The sequence below is a fragment of the Microtus oregoni genome, unplaced genomic scaffold (assembly GCF_018167655.1).
Source record: "Microtus oregoni isolate MIOR12 unplaced genomic scaffold, Mior012 000006F_ref0000085, whole genome shotgun sequence".
In the NCBI taxonomy this organism is placed as follows: Eukaryota; Metazoa; Chordata; class Mammalia; order Rodentia; family Cricetidae; genus Microtus; species Microtus oregoni.
Window position 1 is genome coordinate 59,332,213 of NW_024543065.1, and position 10,595 is coordinate 59,342,807.

Genomic DNA, 10,595 nt, shown 5'->3' on the forward strand with positions numbered 1-10,595 from the left:
CCCCTCTCTCTTTCTTTCTTTCTTTCTTTCTTTCCCTTCCTCCCTCCCTCTCTTTCTTTATTTCTTTCTTTCCCTCCCTCCCTCCCTCTTTCCCTCTTTCTCCCTCTCTTTCTTTCTTTCTTTCTTTCTTTCAAGCTGATTTCTCTGTTTTTCATTGGCTGGCTTGCATGGACTGAGAGTCAGGTCAGTTCACTGTGCTGGACATACGCTAGAAGGAAAGGGTGGAGGCAGCCGTCTGTAAAACAGGATCAGGTGCCCTTCACACAAGCTCTGAAGTGAGTTTCTCAGGACAATAGCTCCTGGGGCACCTGGGTCATGGCTGTGCTCTGGTTGCTGCTGCTAGCAGGGCTGCCCACATTCTTACTGGGAGTCTTTGTATGGGTTGCTATTTAAAACTTCCTCTCGGCAGATATCCCTTCTACCCTGAAGCATCCAGTCGAGTTATGGTTTGTGCACTGCATTGGACTGTACCTGATAGCGCTGGTGAGTTTTCTCTTGGGCCCCACCATGGGTTGGGGGTTCTCTTTGCACCTTGCCCTTCTCCTTTCTTTACCATCTCTTCTTTCTCTAGGTTCTCACAAGACTGAGTTGGGGAAGTCTCTCACCTCCCACATCTTACCCCTGTTTCTATTTTTTCCACTTTCTTTTCTTGGTTTTTCCTCCTCCTCAACCTTGCTTTCTCCCTTGCTTCCTTCTTTTCTTTTCTCTCCCAATTTCAGTTTTCCTCTCTTTCTTATTGAGAAAGGATCTCACAATGTAGTCTTGACTGGCCTTATCATTAAACTGGCCATCCCTCACTCCCATCTATTGAGGGGCCTTATTACAGGGTGCATCACTAGTCTTGGGTATGAAGCTATTTTCTGAAGACCAAGAAAATAATTTCAGACACAAGTGTTACCCACTAAGTCCTGATAGATCCCAAGCAGCATTCAGTCATAGCCCCCTTGCTCCTTGTTCCATGTCCCTGTCTCTAGGAGATTCCTTACATGCACCCGAGACTCCAAAGACAGAGATTAATTTGTCCTATTTGATGACATCCATGTAATGGATTCACCGAGCCCTTTACCATAGGTGCACAGTCAGTGGGACTCTGAGCTAGCTTTCAGGGATGGAAATTGGGAACAGAGTTCAGCACATGCTAAGGAGTTCAGCAGATGTGTGCAGGATTGTTTGGCCCCGTATGATAATCCGGCAATTTGAATGAGTGTAGACGTCGAAACTCTGACTGGGGACTTGGCAGTTGCCAGATATTGCACTGTGATTACCTCTAAGACGAGCTGAGGAGGAAGTGCAGAAGAGAAGGCTAACAAGTTCACAGCCAGGATATCTGGGCAACATTGCTACTGTGTTCTCACTGGCTCGAGAGCCCTTTGGCTAACTTCTCTGTTCCTCAGAGTCCTCATCTAAACTGAAGCAATGACCTCTGAAGGGCCATGCTGGTGAGAGCATTATCTGGCACTTTGATCAGGCTTCATAGGATCTGGAAAGTTGTGAAAACATGTATTTCTGCCCTGTGAAAATTTCCCACCACAAAAATGGACCACTTTAGAGGAATAAGCAAGTGTATGGGTCACATGCTAATTTGGGCTCCTGGCCCTACAAATGAGGGCCTTGGATCTCCAAGGGCACAGAGACATGTGGATCATTCTGACCTTACTTTAAAAACAACTCCTATGCTAAGTACCTGCTGACAGTGGCTTGTGACATGTGCTACGTGTACACAGAAGATGTGGACTTGAGTCTAGTGTTGGCTAGTCTATGTGGGAGACCCTGCCTGATCTCTCTAGTCCAGACACCCCTGGCAAGCTGCCTATGAGAAGAGTGACCATGAAGAAATCCAAGTGGTTGATGTTCACACAGTCCAAAACAGAGAAAGGAGAGAGGAGATGTTTATGTGGGAGGAAAAAGAGTCTGGAAACATTCCTTGGGCCCCAAATCAGAAGATTAGCCTTGCATTGTGGCCTCAACAACAAAATAAAGAATACTTATTTGTTCTTTGAAAGTTTCATACATGTCATGGCATTGTTCCAAACTGTTGAACAAATCATTTATTATTATTGAAGAGGTAGAGAAGAGGAGTGGACTAGCATGCATGGGATTATTCTCCCCGTAGATCTCTGGCTCTGTGGAAGGAAACCAGCTATGCAATTCTACACTTGCAACAGTGTCTTCATAATTCCAAGGGATTCTGGGCACAGCAGCGATGGCCTCTAAGGAAGAAGCAGCCACCAATATAAAATGGAGGTGGAGGGTGTCTTTCTCTAGAATGTGACCTCTGAACTTGAATATGCAGTCACTTGGAGCCTTCTGCAGATTGCCGGAAGGAGAATCTGATTATGCACCTCTGCTCAAAGCATTCTTGCCTAGTAGTTGGCTACTGCCTCTAGACTCTCAGTTGTTTCCAGGGCTGGGTAGTGTTCCTCTTCAGTCTCAAGAGCTGCCTGCTCTCTTTCAGAGGGAATGTTTCCATCCAGAAGAAATGCTGCTGGGCGGTGGTGGCGCATGCCTTTAATCCCAGCACTTGGGAGGCAGAGGTAGGCGGATCTCTGTGAGTTCGAGACCAGCCTGGTCTACAAGAGCGAGTTCCAGGACAGACTCCAAAACCACAGAGAAACCCTGTCTCGAAAAACCAAAAAAAAAAAAAAAAAAAAAAAAAAGAAAAAGAAATGCTGTACAACTCTCTACCTCTTTCTCTGTTTTTACTTGCGTTCTTTATGACCCCTTTCCTCCTCAAAGCCCGCTGAGTCTCAACGGGGATCGGAATAACAGATGCCCTCTCGGGCTGACCATTGAGCCATTGTGCCCTACCAGTAGTCACTTGTTCTCAGGACTTTCATTGGTGGTTTTTGGTCCTCTGTGGGACACTGTCCATCGTCAAAGGAATTCTGAGGGTGACAACAACAGTGCTTGATGCACAGACAATCAGAAGGCAGTTTACTAAGCACATCACAAACATTCAACAAACAGTGTCAGAGATTCCCCTCCGAATGCTATGGCCTCCTGAACCACTAGGTTTTGTCTTGGCTTACAGTACCAGACATGAACTCTCTCATGTGTAGTGGGCCTCACATGCAATGGAGAAGATCTTGATTGTCCCACAATAATCCTGTCACTATTTCCTCTGCAAGAACACCTTGCCTGGCGTTTGGTGCCATAGCAGGCAGGGACCATAGCTGAGCAGGGTTTGCTGCGACAGCTCTCCTGAAGCAGCTCTCCTGCAGCAGCCCTCCTGCAGCAGCTTTCCTGCGACAGCTCTCCTGCAGCAGCTCTCCTGTAGCAGCCCACAGAGCACATTTCGGCATTATTAGAGAGTCATAAGAAGAAACCTCCCATCTCTGTCCCAGCTTCTTATATCCCTGCACTGCAACCAGACCATGAAGTGTCTTTAGCAATAGGCTTACCCAACATCAGTGGCAAGAGCTTTTGTGTTTTATGGGGCCTCAGGTGCCTCCCTGGCCAACAACTTGTAGGGAGGTAACCCCTCTCTGGCACTTGGGGTTTTCATTAACAAATGTATGGTCTCTAGGAGAGCCTTTTCACCCCTGCAATAGCTATGTACTTAAGTTATTTAACTATTCTTCTAATAATCTCCTAAAACAGTAACCCAGTCCCAGTCAGACTGTATGGGGGTGGTGTCCTTGAACCTGCTTGTATTCTCTCTAGTTGTCGCATCATTTTGTGAAACGGCCATTCTCACCACCTCAATTTTTTGTGAGTACTCACACTTAGTACTGAGTTGTGCAAGTTGCTCGCTAGTGGCTTTGATTGCTGTTTGTGTACTTGGAAATGCTTGCAGGAAGCCTGTTTTGGTGCCCACTCGGGCATAATGGCACCCCTCCACGAAATGGACAGGCACAGTGCAGAGCACTTGCTAGTCTATCTTGGGTCAAGTTGACTTATTTATATGCTCCATCCACACATCTGTTGTCCCCACTGGGGTAGAAGTACACAGAGCTCTTTAGCCTGCCCGACAATGATTTAAGCCTTTAGAAAAGGATGGTATTAGCTTGATTAAAAGTCCCTTGTGACATTTTGCCTCAGTTCTCTATGGTGGCCCTATTTTCAAAGTTGTACACTGGAACTGTGAAGGTCCCTGCGGGGTAACTTCTCAAGGTACACTCTTGATGGTTTTGAGAAAACGCAAGTTGGCCTTGCAGTTCAGGCCCAAAGAAACACTAAAAAACGCATTAGCAAGGTGAAATAGTGTGAAAATATTCCATCAGTTGTGTCAACTACCTGGCTGTCTCATCCTGAGGCACCTCCATGGGGTCCCTGTCGGTTTTCTTCACCCCTTGTTGGGTTGCTCTCACCACCCCAAGCAGTTTGGTGTAGCCAAGTAAGGACAAAAACCTGTACATTTTTGGAGTTTGGGAAGCCCTAGAGCAATGGTTTCAGCAATGGGCTATCTCATGTCATCTCTTACTAGAAAAGGATGCCTATGCTTATGAGACAGAAAACCTCACTCATTCATAAATGACTTAAACAACTCAAGAGAATATCACATCGCCGCTTCTTAAAATGCCCAGTTCTTACTACTGGCAATGGAATTTTAATGAGTTTTGATGAAGTGAAGTCAACACTTGGATCACAACAACATCACCATTCATTCAGGACCTTGTGGGAAGTAAAGTTCAAACAGGCTCCCCTATCTAAAAATAATGCATATATATTATGTATAAAATAGTGAGTTATGTCCCCATGATCCCTTTGTACATGTGGTAAGCAGGTGGGGATTGGTGAAGACACCTGAGCAATGCTAAGTGGCTTCAGCAATTACTCACCTGGAGTGATACTTTGTTTGTGTTTTTAATGACCAAAGCTTGTCTGAAGACTGGATTGCAGAAGAACTAAGCTTTTAGAAGTCGGGCAGTGGTGGCACACATCTTTAGTCCCAGGACCTGGGAGACAGAGGCAGATGAATCTCTGTCAGTTTGAAGCTACCCTGGGCTACAGGAAATTGCTCCAGTCTGTGAGAGAAACAGAGTTCACTCGAAGGTGAGCCCAGCACTTGGGATCACACGCCTTTAATCCCAGCACTAGGGAGGTGGAGACAGGAGTGATATGGCTGAGCAGAGAGAGGAATATAAGGCAGGAGGAGACTGGAGTAGATGCAATCTGAGCAAGCAGTCTGAGGCAGCAGTGTGAAGCATAGGCAGTCAGACTGAGGATGCAATCTGAGGAGGCAGTCTGAGGACAGGATCGCCCTTTCAATCTGAGCATTGGTAGAAGTGTGAACTCTCCAGGCGCTGGCTGCTCTAATTCTCTGCTCTTCCGGCATTCACACTTAAATCTGACTCCAGGTTTTTATTACTAAGAACAATTAGAATTTGTGCTACTTATGCACACTTCCTGTCCTTTGTCTACTACAGGGAAACATCCTAGAGAAACTGAGAATTTGTGCCATGCCCAGGTTTTTACAGTTTCTCATAAGTCTAATGCCGATAAAGAAGGATCCTAACGCGCTGGCGACTGACATGCATTTTGGAACAGTTCCTGTGAAGCTGATCAAGCCCAAGGCAGTGTCTTCCAAACCCCGGCGAGGCATCATCTTCTATCATGGAGGAGGTGCAATAATTGGAAGCTTGGGTAATTAGCTTCCACGTGAGGTGGGGAGCTTCATCAAAGGTAGAATCTGACACATGTTCTCATGGGGACTTGTCAGGAGGGAGCTGATGCAGGAAGAAGTTGGAGTTTCTTAAAGAGAGGATGGGTGCGGAGTTTGGGGCTCACCCCAGTCAGTGGGTTGTAGCTTAAGCGGCAAAGTTTTCTGTGTTGGTCTAAGTCTAGCTTGGGGCAGTGTGTCAGAGTAGGACTTGCTGGAAATGGCTGTGAGCCCTTTCTTTCCTCTCTACTTATAGCACTGACCATTTCTGCCTTTTCACACCACTCTCTAAATCGTGCACGTTCCTCAGCTTGGCTGGCACACGGTGGAGAAAATCCAATCACTTCATCCCCTTCACTGCTGAACCCAAGTTGTGTTGGCTCCACTTCTTGAGCTTCAGTCTTCTCTTCCCACCAGAAGGGTCCAAAAAGACACGTTAGAGCATATCATGTCTGCATTGCAGCCCCTCCCGTACCCCATGATGCTCTTTCCAATCTTGTCTCTTCCTTCTCTTCCTGCCCTTCATGTGCTGTAGACACCAAACTTCTCTGAACTTGTGAGAGAAGACGTTGTCTCTGGGTCCACCAAGGTAGCTGCTGTCCCGGGGTCTGTGGTAGAAAGTGCGTGGTTCTTGCCACAGCTGCTTTAATACTGGGTTTTTCTCTTGCAGACAGTTACCATGGCCTTTGCAGCTTCCTGGCCAGTGAGACAGACTCTGTGGTGCTGATGGTAGGGTGAGCATCTTGAGATGACGGGGGGGGGGGGGGGCTCATATATGCTAGGGTATTTATTGGAACCATCTGGGTGACATTAGACTATAGAAAGGGGCCCTGAACTTGGGTGTTACTTATATATTTTTATGTACACCTGTCTAGGATGTCACCATACCCCAGGTCTTGACAATGGGTTATTCACAGTTTCTCACATGGAGTGTCTAACACCTTTGGCTCTTTAAAGCTACAGCTGCTATTTCTCCAGGTTTTGTTTCTCCTGTTGTGGCCACTGCTGCCTCTGTCTCCCTGACTTTCTGCTATTGGCTTTGAGCTCTTTTGTCAGCCTTGCCCCTCTGCTACCCCTCACTGCCATTCCTGCAGCTTCACCTCTGCTCCTGTGTGGCCACTGGATATTCCCTGTGACTCTGCTATCATTGTTCTCAAGGCTTCTGGCTTCCTCCAAGGGCCAGTTATCATCATTATCAGACTACCAGTAGCCCTTGTGCCTCTGGTTCTGCAGCCTCTGCTGTTACTGGCACCGCTGCTTCTTTCTGGTAACCTGCTCCGTCTGCTGTACAAAAGCAATCAGGAGGGCTGGAGAGATGGCTCAGAGGTTAAGAGCATTGCCTGCTCTTCCAAAGGTCCTGAGTTCAGTTCCCAGCAACCACATGGTGGCTCATAACCATCCGTAAGGGGGTCTGGTGCCCTCTTCTGGCCTGCAGGCATACACACAGACAGAACACTGTATACATAATAAATAAAATATTAAAAAAAAAGCAATCAGGAAATAACTTCTAGTGAGAGGCTGTTTATTGGGTCAAATGTTGCAAACCAAGGCAGTGGCCAACATAGGAAGATGCCTTCCAGCTGGCTCACAAAATTAACACAACAGCATGCTAATCTAATCAGAAAAGAGCGTGTGCCCTGGTGTCAGCAGGCCTTCATATAGAATTGTGTTTATGAGAAGTATTGTATTGTCCCTTCTGAACTGGGCTAGAGTCCTGATAGGCATATAATCTGAGTAGTTCCTTTTCTTTAGCTGCACATCATAAGGAAAGTCTATTTCAAAATGTTTGAAAACTTTTGGTGGTGGCTGCAAGTTCAGGTGCTAGGGTTGTGTTTTAGTTGCAAGTGGCCACGATTGTTGTGCAGCTTTCTTAATGTTCGTGTGGTGTTCAAAATCACCTGTGTGTTAGAAGTCTAGCTGACGATTAGACTCACAGTCATTTTCTCAACGCTGCCTCCTTTGCGGGAGTCTAAGAGCTCCCCATCAAGGAGTGCAACGGCCTAATCTCCTAACTCTTTTGCTTAACCACAGGGAAATAAACCTCAGAATGAACGCCTTATTGCTAACACTGGCATGGACTTACAGTGTATCAAGGGGTGAATTTTAATACTGCTCCCCATGTGCCTCACACATCAGGGAAAGGTGAGTCTCACAAGAGGGGAGACCAGATGAATCCAGTAGCCGTCCCTGGATCCTTGCTGCTTGCTCTGTTTTCTAAGACATCATCTTCGAACTTGCTGGATTCTGTATGTGATGTGCTCATCTATGGGAAGTAGTATGGGTGGACATGGAGCATCCTGGCCTCCCTGATCATCAAAGTCCCTGAAGGGAAAGTGGGGGTTGCCATGTTTACTTGTTAGGCTCACTCTGCGGATTGAGTCAAGTTTGGTCCGCTTTGAGAGTAGAGGACGATGATCGAAGTGGCCTCCAGTGACCTGATTGTAAAGTAGCTTGCTGTGTTTGCTCTCTACTCCTCAGGTACCGCAAGCTTCCTAGCTCCCATCATCCTGTCCTTGCCAATGATTGCCTGAGTGCCACATCTACTTCCTGACGCACCTGGAATCCTTTGCGGTGGACCCATCCCGGGTGGTTCTCTGTGGAGAGAGTATGGGAGGTTGGGCTGTGGCCAGTCATGCAGGTCTTAACCAGAATTCCCAGTCTACCCCAGGTCCAGGCACAAGTCCTGATTCAACCAATTTTGAATTTCGTCAATTTTCAGTTGCCATCATATCAGCAGAGCAAAAATGTGCCATTCCTTACAAGAGACATGCTGTTTATGTGTCTGTGTAACTACCTGGCCATTGACCTCTCTTGGAAAGATGCCATGTTGGCAGGTGCTGTTATACCTCTGGATAAGTGGAAGAAATACCAGAAATGGATCAGTCATGAAAACATCCCCAGAAGGTTTTGGAGACAATTTTCACAACCAGAGTCTCTTGGGCCTTTTAATGAGGCTGCCTATCTAGAAACCAAACACATTTGGAGTGCAGAAATTTCACCCGTCCTAGCAGATGACAAGGTCATTTCTCAGCTTCCTAAGACATTGCTGGTGAGCTGTGAGAACGACATCCTCCGGGATGATGTGTTGCTGTACAAGAAGCGCTTAGAAGACCAGGGGGTCCCTGTGAACTGGTACCATGTGGAAGATGGCTTTCACGGATGCATTATGTTGCTTGATAAGAAGTATCTTTCTTTCCCCTGCTCTATGAAAGCTGCAAAGGCTGTCATTGGTTACATAAAGGGTATTTGATAGTAAACTTGGGCTTTCTGTGGAGTGGGACTAGGAAGACCTATGCTTCATGGGGTCTTTGCTTAGTTATATGTTTGGGGGAAAGGAGAGGACGAAACAATAATAATAGTGGTCCAGGAAGAAATGAGGACATGGGTCAAAGAACTCTTGACTTCCTGTCAAACAAATTTTAATTTGCGCTCCCCTCCTACACCACTGATATCATGTGTTGGATCCTGCCACAGTCTCTACTCTTTCATTAGGTAATATACATATTGTATTCATAAAAATGTTCTTTGAAATTCTTGAAGACTTACCTAGTCTGTGTAGAATAAATACCATGGAATCACACTGTAACTGGTAAACCCTTATTAATCGTGACAAAAATATTCTTGGATGCCATTCCTATAAATGAAACCATCATGTTTTTGCTTCTAATGGCAAGGTCACTGGTCACAGCTCCATTAATGTTGCTTCTATTAATCCTGAAAAATAGTTTTCAATGAAACTCTCTGAAAATAGCCACCCTTTGCCTTAATTCTGTCATGATTTTACATGGGAATGTTCAAGAAACAGAGATTGGGGAAAAGGCAGTTTAAAGGGATTTAGAGGGATGGGTGAGCTCTGAGTGCAATTGCACACCCCTGGAATCACATTTCAGAATTCCTGTCTCAGATCCCTGTTCACTATGAGATGGATTTTCATAGTCGCAGCTATGTCGGAACACTGGAAGCCCCTGGTATACAGCACACCTGTCCCTAGGAGAAGAAGGCATTAAGTTCATGTGTCATTCCCACTGTTACAGTGGTCCTCACCGCACTGTTGTCCAGACCATGAAAGTGATGAGTTGTCAACATTCTTCCATGCAACTGTACCTTCTCTGGAATCAGCTCTCTCACTTCTAAGGGTAATGTAATGCGTTCCTGTTAGTGTTCTGGATCCTTGGGATGAGGGCCAGATTTTCCACAAACAATGGTACTGGGAACATGGGAGCACAAACAGACATGATTAACCATGGGCGATATGTCAGTAGTTTGGATGGGAGGTGAGTGTCCCCATCATGGTCTTGACTTCTCTGCTTGTATTCTCACTCCTCCCTCTCTTTAACTGGACTTTGGGAGCTCAGCCCAATGCTCCACTGTGGTTCTCTGCATCCGCTTCCATCCATTATTGAATTTAGAATCTATGATGACATTTAAGATAGTCATCAATCTGACTACAGAACAAGGCCAGTTCGGGCACCTTCTCCTCTATTGCTTAGGGTCTTACCTAGGGTCATCTTCATGGGTTCCTTGGAAGTTCTTTAGTGCTAGGTTTCTTGCTAGCCCCGTAATGGCTCCCTCAGTCAAGATATCTCTTTCCTTGTTCTCCTTCTCTATACTTCCCCCATCTCGACCATCCCATTCCTTCTGGTTATACTCCCCCTCCACTTGTCCCCTTCTCCTCCCTTCCACATTCCCTTCTCCCCCAACTTCCATGCTCCCAACTGTCTCCAAAGATTTTGTCTATTTCCCCTTCACAAGGGGATCTATTTATGTTTCTCTTAGGGTTTTCCTTGATACTTAGCTTCTCTGGGGTCGTGGACTATAGCTCCCTTACCCTTTGCTTTACAGCTAGTATTCACATATGAGTGGGCACATAACATACTCATCTTTCTGGGTCTGGGTTACCGCACTCAGAATGTTTTTCTCTTTTTTACATTTTTAATTTATTTTTATTGAGCTATACAGTTTTCTCTGCTCCCCTCCCTGCCTCTCCCCTCCC

The 10,595-nt window shown here is 46.1% G+C and overlaps 1 pseudogene; it reads left to right on the plus strand.

Moving 5' to 3' along the window:
• Nucleotides 1-315: 315 nt before the first annotated feature.
• LOC121450217 lies at nt 316-8,852 on the plus strand (annotated as a pseudogene).
• The last annotated feature ends 1,743 nt before the right edge of the window (nt 8,853-10,595 follow it).